Here is a 5,477-nt window from a genome sequence, read left to right on the forward strand (position 1 = left end):
TTTTGAGCCAATTTTCAGAATTTGGCCTTCTTTTTTTTTTTTTTTTGGCTCACTTTAAATGTTTTGTTTTTTGTTTTTTTTTTTTTGTTTTTTTTTGTGCATTTTCAGGGCCATTTTAGCATCAAAATTTGCTATATACTACAAATTGGGCCGAATTGCTACAAAAGGAGCCCATATTGAAGGAGCCAAAAAGTAATTAATAATAAATAAAAAAATCTAAAATATTCGACTGCAAATTTACATTAGTTTACATTTACTTGTACAAAAACAAAAGTCCTTAAATGCATTTTATAACTTGTTAAGAATGCAACATTTACCAATGTTTAAACAAGTAATTAAACACAACATACAAATAAAATTTCCAAAATCCTTGTCGATCATCTTCTACAAAGCAACACAACATAAATACAAATAAAATTACAACAATTCTTGTAAATCATCACTTCAGTTGTACACAACATACAAATAAAGCACATAAAAGAGTTCATAATCGAACATAATAACCATAATCCATAAACACATTCACTATATAAATCCATAAACTTACATTCAGCATATAAATCAAAATTCAATCAACCAAAAAAACCCAAGACAAACATAAACATATTCATTTCTACTTGTATCACCATTTGGTCTCATTTCCACTCTAAGCGGATTCAAACAAAAAGAAATTCATGCCAATCCCCACTTGTGTGCTGAAATGAGAACATTAGCAACTAGCAAAAATAAGATAACCTTAATTACTATGAAAAATCAAAAAATGATAACCTTTTTACTAACAAACCTCTAGTCAAAAAGATGATTCAGTCATTCAACTTGAAGGTCGAGACATGTCTACAATAGAAAAAGTTAAATGAATTAATAAGTAATGAAAAGTACATGAATTTACAAATAACTAATTTTAAAACATTTACCTAGATTATCAAAGCTTTCCATAAACTCCTCCAACTCCTCATGGCTTAAACGGTCCAATACCAATTTTGTTTGCGAATCAAGGCCTCAATGGTAATTGGAGACAATGAACAATACACGTCCACCGATGCTAAATGCAGACTCGGAGGTAACAGTGAAAATATGGATGGCCAATACATCACAGACTATCTCTGTGAGGATAGGGTATTTGGGTGCATTAATCTTCCACCAAGCTAAAATATCAAAATCATTTGTTGTTGCTTCACACCCATCCAATAAATACTGATTCAACTTGGACCTACACTGCAAATCATTATCTTCCTCAAGATGTTGGGAGAACATCTTTCTATATTGTGTCTCGCTATCTTCCGAGTCATTACCACCAACATTAAAATAAGCATCATCTGAACTTTTGGTATTCACATCAACAAACGACTCCCCCACATGAAACTTATTGTATTAGTCCATCAAACGTTTTAGAAGATCTCTCACCCTTTGCTCTATGTTTTTTGCCCACTTAGGCCCATTGCATTTTTTCAACCAAAACACCAATGCACTCGTCTTAGAGCGCGGATCAAGAATAAAAGCAACATATGTTATGCAAATTTATTTAACTCACAAGTGCACGAATCGTTTATAATTTAATGGATTACAAGTGCGAGGTCAAACCTATAGAGAATTGTATTTTTTAAAGAACAATTTAAATCTAAACTAATTAAATCTTCACCTAATTCCAAAAGGGTTTTGAATTTGATTTTGAAAATTAATAGACTAAACATAAAACAAATAAACTAAGTAAATCAATAGATAAAGGTACTAAGGATGCGGAATCCACACTCACCAAATCATAACAACATACTTTATGTTCATCAATATTAATCCGAAGTTCTCACAATTTAAATCTTATGTATGTTTTACTATGCTTCAAATAATTAATCAAAATCATCTCTTGTATCCATTCATTGACCAAATCACAAAGGATATCCAATCTTTATGAGTTAAAAACCAAGCAATCAATCATATGAAATTATTTCAAATCATCACAAGTATCCTTGAATCACAAGAGATATCCGCACAATTAATTAGAAGTAAAATAATTGAAATAATAAACTCAATAAAATCATAATAATAAAAACTTATAGAAAAGTAACGTTGTTCTTCATCGATAAGGCTTCATCCCCAACCTTAGTTGAGAATTTAGCTCTACATGACTATGAAACTAAAACCTAAACCTAAAGAAAAATTAAACTAAAAGAAAAGCTGTGAATTACATTCTGTTTCCAAAATTGTATCACAAAACTAGTCTCTGAAATTGTGTATCTTTTCTTGAATGCAAAGAAGTCTATTTATAGGCTTAGAGAAGTCCTAGAAACCCTATTAAACCTAGATAATTCGGAGGTCTGTCTCCTAGTCCAATTAGAAGTCTGAAATCAAAATAGGATTCGTCCAGATTTCTGTCCTTTTATTGCAGGGTGATTTTGGCATAGTAACTATCCGAATTAGGAAACCTATTTCACAATGAACTGTATTATTTTGAGTTAGCTTTCTAACGCCGCTTGAATCACTTCAATCCGATATTTGAGCGGAAAGTTCTGGTCAAAATACTGAGACATGTGCAGAGTCTGAATTTGAATCTAATCCGAAATTTTATCTAATCTAAACTTTAATCCAATCTGATCTTTAATCCGATTTAACATTTTCTTGGATTGGGTTAAACTTAACCACATCATCTAGGTCTTCTCAAAGTATACTTTCTTTCAAACTTTGCATTTTTTCCTTTAAAGCTGTAGTTTTTTTTTCAATTACCTACAAAATACTAAAAACACAAACTAACACAAAACATTAAATAACAACACAACTAAAGGATTAACTAATATAAATAAGGGGGGGTCCAAATATGGAATATTTGGCACTTATCAACAGACATCATAAAGTTGATGTTATCCATATTCCCTCAATACTTTTCATACTTAAACTCACAGCATTCAAGATAGGATCATGACTAAGACACTCATCATTCAATGTATGTTGAATAATACAAAGTTGCATAAAATATGAATTGGAGGTGACATGAGTTGAACCTAAAAAGTAATAAATAACTAAAATGAATTAATAAGTAATGAAAAGTAAATTGAATTTGCAAATAACTAATTTATCAACATTTAGCTGAAAACTTAAATGTTGCATCATAAAAGTCTTCAAAAACTTCACAAGTGCCCTAGCATTTTCCCAATCAGTAATGGAAGGAACAACAAACAAATGACCATCATCCCCACCTAGTAGGTCAAAAGCTTTTTCGTACTTCTCAGCGATGCTCAACATTAAGTATGTAAAATTCCATCTAGTTTCAACATATAGGCACACCGCACACCATCTTCGCACATTGAATATTTTCCTACTTTATACAACCTTTAAACTTCACCATCTTTGTCGGTGAAGACCTTACAAATCTCATCGTATTTCTTATATTGCCAATACAATCACCCAAGTCATTTATGCCATCCTTTACAATAAGATTTAAAATATGGGCAGCACACCACATGTGAATAAATTCACCTCCTAAAATAGCAGAACACTTATTTTGCTTCCTAATCTTTATATGCTCAATCCCCACACTATTGTCTGAGGCATTATCAATTGTACTAGTGAAAACACTATCAATCCTCATTCTAACAATGTAGTCTCTAACTTTCTTCCAATAGATTCACCCTTATGATCGGGAATTAGGCAAAACTTGATTATTTTTTTATGCATTTTCCAATCACTATCTATGAAGTGAGCGATAACACACATGTAGCTCAAATTTTGAAGAGATGTTCATGTATCGGTAGACAATGATATATATATATTAAAGAAGAAAGGAAGGTGAAGGCTGCAACGGTAACAAAGGCAGCAATCTTGAGAAGGGAGAAATCTTGGGAAGGGAATGCCTAAATTGAAGGAACATCACATAGGTAAGATAAACCTTATTCAAAACGATTAGTTTTAGAAGGAAGTCATGTGGTGCGTTTTATGGGTAGCAGCACAAGTGACTTGGACAATCAGTTAAGCAGCTAGAGTAATTAGTTGGGCTAGCTATTGGGTTGAAAGTTGAAGATGAAGGCTGCAATGATAACCAAGGTAGCAATCTTGAGAAGGGAGAAATCTTGAAAAGAGAATGCCTGAATTAAAGGGACATCACATAGGTAAGATAACCTTATTCAAAATGGTTAGTTTTAGAAGGAAGTCATACGGTGCGTTTTATGGGTAGCAACACAAGTGACTTGGACAATCAGTTAAGCAGCTGGAGTAATTAGTTGGGCTAGCTGTTGGGTTGAAAATTGTTAGGGGTAACGTCAAGTTGGTTAGCAATCTACATGGCTTTATTAAGGAAAGCACTTTTTTTTTCTTTATAAAAAATTTCAAAACTACACTTTAAGAAAAGCTGAAAAATAATGTATTTTCTAAAAGTTCTTTCAAGCTTTTTCTATAGATAAAAACTCTATTTCCAAATGCAATCACAAATATGCTCTTGGTAGTGCACACTAAAGAGCATTGCAATTTTAGACACCTTATATTTTATATTTTTGTACTAGTTCTTACATATTAACTTATTGATATATCAATTATGACATATACATTTGAAGTCTGATAAATATATTTTTTGTTATACATATATTGTATTATAATTTCTATTTTTAATTGTGATTATCGTATTTTTATGTTATAATAAAACAATATATAAAGAGAAAAAAAAATATTATCATTTTGTTTTGTTAGTTGAGTTCCACCCCTACAAAGACAAATTTCTAGATCTGCCACTGTTTCAAACGTAATTCTAAATACTCAGAGGCTCTTGATGATAAGCAACAACATCTTCTTTATACATTATACGTGTCTACGTTGGATTTTAGTTATAGTTTTTATTTATTTATTTATTTTTAAATTGTTGCTGGTGTGCAAAGTTGAGAAGCTCTTTTGCAATTTTTCTTTGATTTTGTTTACGTAACGCATGAATTTAACAAAGACAAAAATTCGAGTAATGCTAGAAGTCACTCTTATGTCCCTCTTGTATCACTCTAAGAATGATATGGCTCATAAAATCATTATTATACTTGTAATTGATCATTATTAAATTTTGATCAAATTGTAAATTTAAAAGCCACAAAGAAAGTGACACAAGAGGGACACAAAAGTGACTTCTAGAATTACTCCAAAAATCCACTACATTGATTTTTGGACAAACCCCAATCATTACCATGCATTAATTTCTATAATAATAAAAAACAATACACATCAATCTCTAACAGTTGCATTCAATTTAATTGACTTTTTCAAACATATATCTCAATTTTATTTTATTTTTTAATCCAACCAAACATAATTTTAATTTTTTTTAATCTCGATATTTACTATTTTAAAAGCAATAAAAAAATAATAAATAATAAATAAACCCTAGAATGGAATGACTATTACTATGAAATAGTTATTTTTTTGTTTGGTAAGAGTTTATTCCTAGGAATATTATTTCTGTGGGAATCACTAATCCCTTACATACATGAATAAGTATTCATCCTGAGGGAAAG

Source organism: Corylus avellana, chromosome ca1 (genome assembly GCF_901000735.1).
Source record: "Corylus avellana chromosome ca1, CavTom2PMs-1.0".
NCBI classification, from domain to species: Eukaryota; Viridiplantae; Streptophyta; class Magnoliopsida; order Fagales; family Betulaceae; genus Corylus; species Corylus avellana.